This window comes from Camelus dromedarius, chromosome 26 (genome assembly GCF_036321535.1).
Source record: "Camelus dromedarius isolate mCamDro1 chromosome 26, mCamDro1.pat, whole genome shotgun sequence".
Lineage (NCBI taxonomy): Eukaryota > Metazoa > Chordata > Mammalia > Artiodactyla > Camelidae > Camelus > Camelus dromedarius.
Window position 1 is genome coordinate 1,223,798 of NC_087461.1, and position 13,606 is coordinate 1,237,403.

General features: G+C 50.6%; 1 long non-coding RNA gene across 5 annotated transcripts; it reads left to right on the forward strand.

Annotated features, from left to right (window-relative positions):
- Positions 1-219: 219 nt before the first annotated feature.
- LOC116150564 (uncharacterized) lies at positions 220-8,822 on the forward strand. 5 transcript variants are annotated; one of them, XR_010377904.1, is made up of 5 exons: positions 220-743; positions 1,962-2,912; positions 3,266-3,439; positions 4,111-4,184; positions 6,008-8,822. It is a non-coding gene; the product is annotated as an uncharacterized LOC116150564 (long non-coding RNA). The 5 variants fall into 5 exon arrangements; XR_010377903.1 differs by having other exon boundaries at positions 1,962-2,908; XR_010377902.1 differs by having other exon boundaries at positions 220-510; positions 592-743; positions 1,962-3,439.
- The last annotated feature ends 4,784 nt before the right edge of the window (positions 8,823-13,606 follow it).

Sequence of the window (13,606 nt, forward strand, 5' to 3'; positions counted from 1 at the left end):
TTTCTTGCCAGGGAAAGCCTGGATCCTGACAGTTTTTTTGAAAGGCAGACAAATTATTCCCCAGATCAGCTAATGGGGGCAGAACATATTTGACAAGCAGCCACCTGGTGGGATCAGAGGCTCCAAGCGTGTTTTCAAGTTAAACTTTAAACCCACTCTCAGCTGGGACGCTCCCTCCTGCTCAGAGCAGTCTGGCCAACGCCAACGCCAACGCCAACGCCACCGGCGGCCCCCCTGACTCATGTGAACTGAGCCTTCTAATTACCGAGGCAGCCAGCCTTCCAGCTTGCTGCCCAGACAGAGCTCTCGCTTTAGAGCCCTCAGTGGTCACCGCTGGCGTCCGGGAGCGGACCCGCACGTCTGCCAAGCCCACTGCCTGAAGCGGCGCTGCCTTCTGCCTCACGAGACGCCGTGCGTTCCTCTCCTGGACGATGGCTGCTGAGATGAAACCTTTGAAAACAAATGTGTGTCGTGTGAAGACGTTGAAGACAACGTCACCGAGCGCGTGAAGTAGGATTCCTCTTTCTGTTTCAATCTGTTCGCTGTACTACTGAAAGTGGTTTTAAAAAAATTTTTTTTCTCCCCTCAAAGAGAGATGAAACGGCCTTCACTGAGAAAGAGTGACAGTGATGAATTGATGGACCCGTCGCTGCTAGCTCGAAATCATTTCCCTTTTTCTTTCCAAGGAAAATTGAAGAACTGTTTCTACTAGTGAAAATCACATTTCTTTTCCATGAACATCAGTAAGTAGATATGTAGTACTAACTATGATATTCACTTAGCTGAGTTCCAAATAAAGAATTATAAAAAAAAAGATAGAATTGCAAGTGTAGGTAAGCAGTGTTTAAAGACATACTCGAGAGGTATGGTATCTTTAAAAAAACTACAAGTTTTCGAAGAATATATACTTTATTTAAAAAATGCCGAAAACTTGACGATGATTACAAGAAGGCTTTCTTGACTTCCGGATCCACCTTGGACCCCCCACAGCTGCCGAGGTCCGCGGTCAGCTGCCCCCACAGCTCTTCCGCTGTGGTGTGGGTTCCCCGTGCTAGGAAGTCATCGGTGGGACTGGGGCCGGCGCAGCCAGCACGCTGCAAGCTGCTGGAAAGTGACGTGGGCTGAGGCCTGTGGGCAGGACACAGGAAAGGCAGCCGGTTTCTGGTCCACATGCCTGTTTCAGCCAAAAGCATTTGCTGTTCCTCAGAGTGTAGGGATTTGCTTGGCAGGTAGTCGCTCAGCCCCCCTCAGGGATAAGTCTGTACAAAGAACCCAGCGTGGGTCTCTGTTGCGGGAAATGTGGGCGTTTGGTTGGCGCCGGACCTAGATCTGCCTTGGGGCCTGAAGCCAGTGCTTGGACCCGTGAGAAGTCTCCCTCTCTGCCACCGTGATCTCTCCCTCCCCTGGCTGGCGTGCCCACGGTGTGGACAGTGACAGGCTGACCATGTCAGTGGGCGGGTCAGCGTGTCTGCTGGGGTCGCCATCCTCCTCCGTGCTCCCTGCTCTCTGCGGTGTCACTGCCTGCTGTGAAGGGTTCCAACTCGGGGCCCTGCCCCCGGGTCCTTCCATGAGCCGGCCCTCACACCTACCGTCCGCTCTTTCTTATCCCAGACCCCGCCGACTGTCACTGTGTACACATTCCCGCGCTGTGAGTTCTCTTCCCGCAGCAGTGCGAGGCCCAGACCTGCGCTCGGGGTGGCGCTGCTGCCTCCGCCCCCTCTCCCGGTGGGAGGAGTGGCGGGAAGGCAGGCTCACAGGCTTCCCTTGCCCGGCCCCCCGTGACAGCGCTCACTCCACAGGAAGGTTAGCACGGGGCTGTACCAGCCGCCAGGGGTGCGGTCACACTGTTCACCAGCTCGGGGACCAGGGAGGCAGCGCGCGCCCCGCCCATCGGTCCAGGAGCCGCCTGTGAGCCGGGGCCGGGCCGGGACCGCACTGCTTATTCCCTGGTTCACCTGCAGCAACTCTGTCGTCTGGCGCCCTGCCAGTCCACTGCTGCCATTGGGCCTGACCCATCTATGGCACTGCTGACGCAGCCTCGGCCTGGAGAGAACAGCCCGGAAACCCTCCCTGCAGCTTCTTTCTTCCTTTCATGAGTGCAGCTGCCGCCGGGCCACGCTGGGACGGAGTACGTGGTGCGATGGTCTAATGATGGTTCCCAGAGAGACCCAGGTCCTAATCCCTGGGACCTGGGAACGTTCCCCTGGTGACGAGGACTTGGCAGACGTTGTCAGTGAAGGATCCGGAGCTGGGATATTATCCTGGAGTCTCCGGGTGGGCCCTGGATTGAACACAGGAGTCCTCACAAGAAGGAGGCAGAGGGGGAGTCTGCCGCAGAGGAGGGCGGTGTGGTGGGAGTTGGCGGTGCTGAGCCGTGGGCTCTGAAGATGCTCACAGGGAGCAGGAGCCAGGGATGCAGGGTGCTGCCCTGAACTGGGGCGTGGGCTGTGGGTGCTCCTCTAGAGCCTCCCGAGGGACCGGGGCTGGGACGCGTGGCTTCAGCCCAGTGACGCTGAACTTGCTTCCTGGCCTTCAGAACCGAGTGGTCGTAAGTGTGTGTCGTTTCAGCGCCATGCTTGTTGGCGCCTGTTACTGCCGCACGGGGGCCGATGGGCGTGCCGCATCTCTGAGCCTCTGGGTCCCTTCCTAACTGGCCGTCTGGCCTTTCTGCTTCTCTTCCCGGGGGCTGCCGGGCACCTGCTGTTGGAAGTCTCACGAGCAGTGTGTCAGCATCATCCCTGGGTCCCTCCTGCGGGTGGACGTCTGCGATGGGAGAGTTCTCAGCCTGGTGAACCCCGTCATGGACGGCACCGTCTGCCTCTCCTGACCCCCTCCAGATCCAGCCCTATGCTCGTCCCACACGACCGCAGGCCCAGGACCTCCGGCCCAGTTTGGCTCCGGTGTAACTGTGGGTACAGGCTGGGGGCTGGATCGTGGTGGTCGGGGAGAGGCCTCTGACTCCTCTTCATCAAAGGGAGAACTGGAGGCCGGGGGATGCTAGGGTTCCTGGACCGAAGAGCCCGGGACCCTGGACATGGCCCTGCGCTGGGGACACTGCAGTGCGTGCGGGCAGGACCGAGCCCAAGGTCCACATGGTCTTGCTGTTGTGTTGTTTTGTTTGTCATATACAGTAATAAAATCTCCAGCATGAGGGACACCTCCGTTGAAGTTTACTGATTGCATATATAAATAAATGAATATGAGAGAGTATGTGAGCCACTATTTACATAAAGAGACCCTTAAGTGCATATTTGGTCTTCCTCAGAAAATCATCTGCAAGACTTCTGTTGCCCTGAGCTCACCTCCGTTCATCACCACGCATTCTGGAATTAAAATTCCTTTCAGCACGTAGAGGAGCACTTCCAAACGAAACAAAAGGCACGACCAACTCGGCGGTGTGCTTTCGGGACATGTTTACCAAGCACTCAGCTTAAAAACAGTATGTAATTACACAGTGTTTTTATTATCTCACTAAAAATATTGTTCTTTGTAGAGAATCCGGCATTTCCCAATTTCTGAAATTAAAGAACCGGAGGCTGGCTTCAATGTGATAAGAAAAATCCATGTTCCTCAACATCCATCTATGTGTATAATTACCTGCAAAGCTATAACATGATCACTTTATCATATTTCTTTTCAATGTTCTGCTAAATCTGTAGTGTGTGTGTGTGTGTGTGTGTGTGTGCGCACGCGCGCCCGAGTGTATAGAAATATATACTTTTGTTATGATGCTCTGCAATGTAAGCTCTTATAAAACCATCATTATTTGAGAGCTTCATGATAAAAACACACGCATGCTGCCCGTGGACCCTAATTCTCTGCTACGGCTTCTTCCCCACAAGAATTTCAGGTGATTCTCACTGATGCGTGAGAAGTTAATGTTTCTCTTAGGAGAATGTTAGTCTGACTTTGGTGAGTTTATGCTATAATGTGTTTGAACCTGAAGCTGACTTAGATTTTTCACTATTTCCAAAGACAGTTGTAAAGCTACATTGTTATTTAAAGATTTAAGCAATTTTATGTCCGATTGAAATGTTCAGAGCAGTTATTTCTCTTTTCTTAGAAAACTGCAGTACTCAGCAGGCAGACAGGCATTTGGTTCTTTTTCAGGTGGTGAAGTCTGAAGGCACATTAGAATGGAGATCTGAACAGAAGGATAGAGGGAAAACCCCAAAACTAAAAAGGTACCCATTACAAGATCTATACATGCACCCTCCTTGTCAAGAACAGGGTGCCCCCAGCACTTGAAATGCTGTCTTCTGCTCCCAACACTAGGTTTTTTTCCCCTTTGTGGTAGTAAAATCTGTGATGTCTTGTGAATTGTACCCATTTCTAAAATATCTGATAGAAGTGGTTTTGAAAATCAGTGTCATTGGCCATCGCTTCTTACTGCCTCAGACTCCCAGGCTCATTTTCTCGTGTGCGTTAATCCGTATTAATGTCAGGCTATGTGAGTGAGAGGGAGCGGCCTCCTTTCCTGCTGAGGCTTAGATGTACTCCTGTTCTCAACCTGCAGCGCCCCTCTGTGAGCTATCTAAGCTGTCCCCCAGCCTGAAGCTCCGCCAGCGCTGTTCTGCCCCGCAGTCTCAGGGAGATCTCCTGATTCGCAGAGCTCTTTTGAGCAAGCCTTCCCCGGGTCTCTGAACCCTATAGGGTCCACATAACCTCAAACCACCACCGGGTTTTGACCAGATGTCGCAGTGTGAGTGCTCGCTGTGTCCCCTTTATGACACTGTGGTCTGGTTGGTGTACGATGCCTTCCCTGCGTTCGCGGTCCTTGGAGGAGCTAGTGCACGTCCTGGGTGTAGCTGGCGTTCCGTGGGCGTCTGCTTCGCTAATACTGCCCTGGAAAAACACTTACTCTGAACCGAAACGTGTCAGTATTTTTAAAAGTTAACCTTGTCTTTATTCATCATAATAAGAATAAAATATTGCTCACTAAGACCCATAGCATTTTGTAAATTCTAGGCAACACAGTACTGAAATTTTTTAAAAAGTGTGCATATGGGAAAGGGCGACCACATTCCGCCCTCAGCTGTGAGGGGCCCTCCCGCCCTGGGTTGGATGTGCCCGGTGCGGCGGAGCCCAGCAAGACGTGCCCACATTCTGGAGGCTGGCATAACCGGGGAACCGGCGCCCTGGGGGGCGTGCTTCCGGGGGTCACTGCGCCACACATGCTCTCTTCCACCCAGAACCTCGGGTCCCTGCTCTCTCTTTTCTCTCTATAAAAGCTGCAGAAAATGCAATGCTTTTTTTTTTTTTTTTTTTTTTAATCATTTGTGCAAACCGTGTGATCAGGTGCTGTGTCCTGGTGGCACTCTTCTAAGTCCAAGGTTAATCAAGTGTTTAAGACGAACTTTCCGCCTGGATCTGAGAGGCGAGCGCAGGAGAGCGTCCCCTGCAGTTGCTCTTTCTCTGAGTGGGGTCGCAGTTTAAAGCCCCCCAGCACACGCAGCGCCCTGCTCGTGAGCGATTAATAATCACACGTTGTGGCAGGCTCAGGGTGCCAAACCAGAAATTACGGCGATTTATCCCTAGCCACGTTTTCCCCTGTGATGAGCCACCTATCTGCACTTAGGAGAACCTGCTCGCACATACAGTTCTACATTTAAAATCGGTTATCCTTGCCAAGTGTAGGCATGTTTGTGATGCTTTTCATTAAGACAACTTTTTATGTAGAAAGTAAGTCGAATAGAAATGTACAAAAATACAATTTGTGTACTGTATACTCTGAATATATTTACTTACATATATTACAAGACTGATAATTATAGGATAAGAACATTATTGTATCATCCCATTCCTGTTAGCAGTTTGGGGCCATTTATGAAGACTTCTAAGTTATTTTTCCTAAGAAAGCTAAAAACTCTCTAAAGGTTCTGTTTTGATATTCTCTCACTAAATAATACTAAAATTACTTCTCAGTGTCTTTACTTATCCTCGTAAAGAGTGGCCATTGCCTAAACCAAAGAGAAGACAAAAATAACATTTTCCCCTGAAACCGCAGGTCTGTTTCTGAGGTGACGAGAATTGTCACAGCCTCTGGACAAGAGAAGAAGACAGATTCCTCTGACGAGCGAGTGGAAGGGCTGTTCTGCTGTACGTGTTTTTGGCTTTTTTGTGCAGCATCTTCATTCTCTGACAATAAATGCTGTCAGAACAGTGTTACTGTTCTTCCTACAAATGTGTCCCCTCCGGGCCGTGAGGGCGGAATGGAAATGATGCAGCGTTGATCTGGATCAGGGCTTCCCACACGACAGCCCCGTCTCATCGGAGCAGGGGGTCGTCCAGCGCGGGCTGTGCAGGTCTGGGACGAGGTCTGGGACGAGGTCTGGCACAGACGCATCTCACAAGCCCCCAGGCCATGCGGCCAGGTCGCCGTGAGGACCACTGGTGAGTCCCGTGCGATCCTCCAGCCCGAACTGGCCTTCGGAGCACTTCCATGCTGCACTGGGAGACTGTCCCCATCCTCTCTCCCCCATGGGACCAGCACCGAGGGCAGACACGTTGTCCTAACATCCCACAGAGTCCGCGTCTGACTCACAGGTGTTAAACAGCGCTGATGGGAGATTTCAAAAGTCACCGAAAGAATTTTGGAAGAGAAGTATCTAGCGGACAACGATCCTTGGAAATACCACCTTAACAATTTTTAAGACTGTGTTGGTAACTGAAGCAGACTCACTCTTGTTTGGGAAATTGAAATATGTTCTAATGAGAAGCAGAGTTGCTTAGAGAATTATTAAAAATAGAAGCAAGACAGTCAGAGGTTACGTCAGGCACATCGCCTACTGCGAACTGCGCGGGAGGAAGGCGGCGACGCTGCGAGATTTGATCTGTGAGACGGCCAGTTTCCTCGGCTGAAGGCTCTAAATGTCTTTTCTCTTTTTCTTCTGGACCAAAATTATCTGTTTCTTGAGCTTTGAGGGCTCAATAAAATAATTCATTAATATTAAAATCTGGTTTACATCAACATGCTATGAAAACCAAGCATGCACCTTCTTTAGGTAACTGTAAAGCAGTTCACACCTCAGAAACATTTATTTTAACAGAAACAAGATATTGATGGAAAACAGCTGGAGTAGAAAATGCACCCTGGACTTGGCAGATGACTGAGCTGATAGCGGTGGGGTTTGGAGAGGAAGGGAAGTGAGGGAAGGTTCTCGCCGAGATATGATTAAACGGCGCAGAGCATGGCATTTAGAAAAATACTGAGTCATCTTCCTGGGACTTTTCAGATCCACACGTATAAAGGAATAGAATAAACACTCATCCTTCCGTGAGCTGGTCTCAGCGACCTCTGACCTCGGCGGGGACGAGGGCCGTTTGGGGTGGCGGAGGAGACGCTGCTCGCATGGGCAGGTTCCCACCGGGACCGCAGAGCCTCACGTGGTGGGCAGGACGCGGAAGGGACAGGAGGGCAGTTCTTTCGTTTCACGGGATGCAGTCATTGAACCTCCTGTTTTTCTTTTCATTTTTATTGACATATAATTGACAAATAAAAATTACCCACACGGAAACCTCCTTGTGCATTAACCTGACTGCCAGCAGCCTCGAAGAGCCTTCATCCAGCGGCAGGTGCTGGCTCTGTCTTGTACGACCCTCACACAGTCGCGCAGTCACGCACGTGCCACGGAGACCACACCGGCAAGTCTCCCGTGTCCTGCTTCCCTTCTCCTCACCCCTCCTTCCCCTGTTTCTGCTCATGATTCTTGTCCTGACATTGACCGCTGAATAACGTTGTAACATATAGTCCTGTTTTTATTCTCTCGCACCCTTGCTTCATACTGCATGAGAATTAAGTTTCCAAAGATACGTTCTCTCTCTCTTAAAAATCTGCTTCTACTCTTGTACGTTCAGTTTAATCACGAGACCTCCCGAGCAGGTGCGCGGAGTCCCCACCTCTCGTGTTCACCTGCTTTCTCATGTGCTCCTTCCGGCCATCTGGGCTGGCTTTCTAATACAGAGAGAGCATGAGTAAACACAAGCAATGATGCCACGTGCTAAGAGTTGTATAGAACTGAAGATAATCATTTACTCTGCATTTTTCAAATGCAATCTCTCCCTGACCTTCCTTTGATTTAAATAGTATTTAGACGCAGTGACACTCAGCATACCTCAAATTCACCATTATTATTGCTTTGTTTACCACAGGTATTGTCATTGACTCTGGTTTTCTGTCTTGAGATTCAGGAAGTCAATTATTATTAAACAAGTAAGAACAATGGATGGGTTTAATGAAGAGGTGACCCTGAGTTGACAGAGTGTGGATTTCTACCCGCTGCTGTGAAAACCACAGGGTGCGGCAGGCCGGGCGTGAGCACCCTGGGCAGCTGCAGGAAGGTGACTCTGTTAGGGGCTCCCCGGGTCTGGAGGTACAAAGTGATTTCTTTTCACCGTCCGCCTTGGGAAAGTAAATTCCACAGCACACTGCAGACTCCAGCTTATTATCTCCAAATACCATTTGAAAATAAGTGATCAGCACTGTGGAGTCATTAAATATACACAATTGGAAGATTGAGCTTATAATCTATGGGAAGGACTTGGAATATATCGCCTCATTATTTTATTTTATAGCCAAAGACATAACTTGCATTCTGTTTCAGTGAACAATGAGCATCAGGCCCTGACAGAATTACCTCATTTCTTTTTTATGCTTTCTCAATATAGGCAAATGCATTACAAACTCTAATTTACTCTGACCCAGAAATGGCTCTGTGGCATATTTCCGCAGGCCCTTGTGTGCACGAAACAGGAAGTCATTCATCATAGGATTATTTTGTCTTATTTTTAAAAAATCATTGTTTATATTCCCCAAAGTGAAAATAAAGTCGAATTAGTTTTCTCCTAGTCACCGTTCATTGTCACGTTTTCCGGGAGCTGACACTGTTACCTGGGTCAGCACCGCTTCACTGCATCTCAGAGCAAGAGCAGCTAACGGCCGTGCTGACTGTGGCGTGAACAGCTGTGAGCACAGTTGCACCAGAGTCGTGTGACCTGGTCCTGAGTGTCTGAGATGCTTGAGGAGCCCGGCGTGTTCCGTTAGAGGCAGCAGCAGCGGAGGCGCTTTGTTGCCAGGCAGGCAGACGGCGGGGCTCCGGTGGGTGGAGGGTGGCCCTGGTGGGGGTGGTGGCCGCTTTCCCGTCCTCAGCCTCCGGGCCCTGGCCTCGGTGCGTGGAGCTCTCAGTGCCCAGGCGAGGCTCAGGCGCTGTCCAGCCCTCCTTACTGGGGAAGAGCCCAGACGTGTTCCGTCCTTTAGAAACCCCTCTTCGGAATTCACTGTTGAGTGGAGGAGGCCAGCCGCAAAGAGGACGGGCATGCTGGACGGTCCAGTTGCCTGGAGCTCAGAGCAGACGTGGCTGCTCCAAGGAGAGGAACCCAGAACAGGCTTTCCAGTGGGGATGGCGGGGTGGGCATCTGTGGATGGGGGGGCCGGGGAGACTTTGGGGCTGGAAGTGCCTTGATCACAAGTGTCACAAGGTGTGTGCGTTGGCAGAAATGCACTGAGCTGTGTACCCTTTACTGGATGTTTGTTATACCTAAGACATTTTTTAAAGGTTTTAAACAGAAGCAAAAAAGACTAGTTTGAGAATAAACAGCTTATAAGCACCGCCACGTCCCCCAACACACACAAACAGAAGGGTGACAGAGGCCAACTGCTGGGAGCCTGAGGCCCACAAAAGGCCATCTGTCAGTCTTGTTCTGTTTCTCTTGAATCACTCTAATCTTTCCTAAATCTTCTGAGGCCCAGACAAAAGGACACACACTTCCCCACTGTGGTTCCCAAATTATGTGCCCGAGGAGCAGGGATCTCAGAGCTGCGCTGAGGGTGCTCTGCTCCTGAAATTGAATAATAGTAGTTTTTTCCCCATTTCAAGAAAATTTAATGAGTGATATTTTCTTCATTTGATGTTTGTTCTTTTTGTGGCATTTCCTTTAATCCCTGTTGTCAACTACCACCTTTCTTTCACTGAGCTTTTACCAAAACCAGATTTGGTGAGCAAACAGCAGATTTATATCAGAGGAAAGCACGTAAACCCCGGCCGTCTGGTTTGACTGCTCACATCACGAGCAGATGTGTCGGTCGTGCGGTAGTGGCTCAAGATGAGGTGAAACACACCAGCGCTCCACGGTGCTTTTAGCAGAGCTTTGGGCTCCAGTCTCCTGGGCATCCGGGCAGTCTGAGAACTTCAGATGGGAATGGCTTCACCCGTAAACTTGGAGGCAGAACCAAGTCCACCGCGACCAAAGCAAAGCAGGCCTTTCATCTCTTCAGCCAGAGGACAGAAGGACCGTGAAGACTCAGCCCCGGCACAGGGGGCCGCACGCGGCGCGGGGGCCTCAGCCCCGCCCTCCCTGTAGCTCTGGGGAGGCTGGGGGCAGGACGAGGCAGCTGAGCTGTTTGGGGTTCTTGTGCTGTGATTTTTAAAATACCCCATTTTATCACCATAGACAATTACATACTGGTCCTGTTTTGTAGACCAGGGAAGGAGTATCAGGAGCAAAAACAAACCAGGAAAGTTACACAGATACTTAGCTTTCAGCCAAAGCCAGGCTTCCCGACAAAACCCCCGCCCGTGCCCCTCAGGCCTTTCTAGTGTTTTATGCCTCGTTTGCATTTGGTTTGGCCTTCTTTTCTCTCTCGCTCTCTTTTTTTTAATTAAGCTTTTTTTCCTTGGAGCAGTTTTAAGTTCACAGGAGAGTGGAGAGGAAGGTGTGAAGATTTCCCATGCACCCCTGTCCCCCCACCACACAGGCTCCGCCACCCACTGCCGGCACCCCGCCCCCCCAGCCCCCTCCACCACTGCCCGCACTCCCACCAGAGGGCACCTGGGTTACAGCTGGTGCTCCTGAACGGACACACCATCACCACTGAGTCCAGGCTGACGTCAGGGCTCAGCCCTGGTGCCGTCCATTCTGCGGGCCTGGACGAACGTGTAATGGCGTGTGTCCACCTGTCACCCAGGAGTGTCGCTGCCCTAAAGCCCCCTGTGCCCCTCCGGCTCGTCCCTCCCTGCCCAGCCCCTGGTCTTTTTCTGTCTCCACAGTTCTGGAATCATGAAATAGGCAACCTTTTCATCCCTGAGATTTTTAACCCATTCTTTAAAGCGAAAAAATGTTTATTGAAAAAGTTCTTTGCTTCGCGCCCCTACAGGACACTGAACATAACACTTTGCTCAGGCTGGCGGATGCCTCCTGCCTTGAATTCTGGGACATTAAGCAGTTACTTAGAACATAAGTATTTCGTGATTTTACCAAGATACGTTCCCCCTGGGAGAGTCAGAGGACCTGGAGCTTCTGCCCTTCTGTCTGACTCTTAAGAGCCGTGAGCGCCTTCACCTGCTGCGTCCTGGAAACAAGTGTGCGCGGCCTGGAGCTCTCCAAGGGCTGAAACGCCCCCAGCAGAAAGAGGCAGAGGCAGAGGAACAAGAAGGGAAGCTCAGGGCGGAGGCGGCTGCTGCTGGCGAGCGGTGCGCCCGCACTCTGGGCGCACCAGCCAGGCCCGGGGCTGCTGGAGGAACAGACACTTCTTACAGACATGTCTCTGTGCCTAGATAACAAACCAAAAAAAAAAAAAAAAAAAAAAAAAAAGAAAAAGAAAAAGAAAAAGGCAGAGACCAGAGCGTGCTGCTCACACAAGGAGCCTTGAGATTTTGAAAACAATTTTTAATTTTGGGTTGAGGTGAGTGAAAACTCAGATGAAAGGTCCATGTTAAGGTGACTTCAAAGTGGCTGCCTTCTCCTTTGAGGAGGAAAATGGTTATCAAATCCGCTTACTGAGACCACCCGCCTTGCCGGGCCGGCTCCTTGGTGTTATCAGATAACTCACCTGCTCCTAGGCCGTCCCTCCCTTTCATCTGCCCCGGCTCCCCCCAGTATCTCCTCCCACTATCTCAGGGTGTGAAGGGGGAGTTTGTGAGCGGATACAGAACAGCACTGAGAGGACAGCCGACTGAGACTTCCTGTAACCCAGCGCCTGTTTGGCCGCTGAAGATACGGGGCCACCCGTGGGCCTGAGTGACCAGCTGTCACTCCGGGCCAGCCCAGGTTTTCCTTCCCAGAGTCAGACGTCTGCATCAGGCTTGGCAAATGCCACCCAGACCTTTAAGTCAGGCACCTAAACTCTTCATGGTTTTGTTGTTGTTGTTGTTTTTACTGTGAAGACTCACTGAGTAAACATTTTAAGGAGAGTTTTGGTTCTTCTTTAATTTGGTGAATTAAAACCCCAGGAGTGGCCTCTGCATCCTGGTCAACTGCTGGGCCATGGGGAGCCCCTGGGGAGCTGAGATGGAAGGTCACCCTGAAGCTGTTTGCCACGAACAAATAAGGGTTCAGGGCAGTCGGTGGAACCCCTTCCTTGGCAAATAGACACGCATTTCCTGGGGCCTGGGGACCTCATCCTCACTGCCACGCAGGCCGCCCGTGGCCTGCTCCGTGGAGCAGTGGCTAAGCACATGTGTAGGGCTGGGTGCCTGGCTCGTGGCCTGGCTGTCCCACTGATCTCATGTAGCCTGACCCTGCCTCGCACCACAGCCCCAGGCAACCCTCAGCAGTGGCAGGCGACGTCACTTTCGCCTGAGTTTCTCCACCCCTTGCTTCTAGGCAGAAGTGTCCAAGGGAAACTTTCTTTATCTTAGTCATCTTCTTCTTAAAGCTTCCTAGTTTAAACTTGTTTTAGACTTACAGAAGAGGAAACTGTGTACAGAAAATGGCACAGAGAATTCATATATATGCCTCTCCTAACTCCCACTGTGCTAACATCTTACGTAAACCGGGCACAGTCCTAAAAACTAAGAATTTAACACTGGTGTAATACTGTCACGTAAACCCCAATATTTATTTTAAACTCATCAGTTTCTCCTTTTACTATTCCATTTTCCAAACGAGGACCCCAGCTGGCTTTGTGTTATCAAGTCTCCTCAGTCCCTAACAGTATTATTGTTTTCCAGAATTGTTTTGCCTTGTCTAGGGCATCTGTCTCTCCATTTAGATTGTAGAATAAGCTTGCACACGTATCCCTGAAGACCTGCTGGCGTTTCCATTGGGATTGTGTTGAATCCACCTGTTAAATGAGGGAGAGATGGCAGATGAACAGTGTTGAGGTTTCTAATAATGATCATGGCGTGTATCTTCATTCACTGAGTTCTGTTCTGATTTCTTTCCTCGGTATTGTGGCAGCTTGAGCGTGCAGATCCTGCACTTGCAATGGTACGTTTATACCCAAGTGCTTTAGCTGTGGGTGCTATGACAAATGAGGCCTTTGCATCGATGATTCATTTCCAGCGTGGAGAGAAACAATCGATTTTCTTATACAGACGGTGCATGGCTCAGTATTCCGTACCATCGTGAAACATACCCTCGCTTTCTAGATCTTTTTAGATTCTTTGGTAATTTCTAGGCAGATAGCCGTGCCTTCCACAAACAGAGGCTTCGGATTTCCAGCACGACGTACAGTCCGTGGTGGTGAGAGAGCACGGCCTTGCCTAGGGTTTAGTTTGATGGACAGTCACTAACTGGCACTGCAGGCTGTACAGCTGGTTGCATACGTGCCACCCAGCCCGCTGAGGATGTCTCCTTCTATCCCCACTTCGTGGAGAGTTTTCATTAT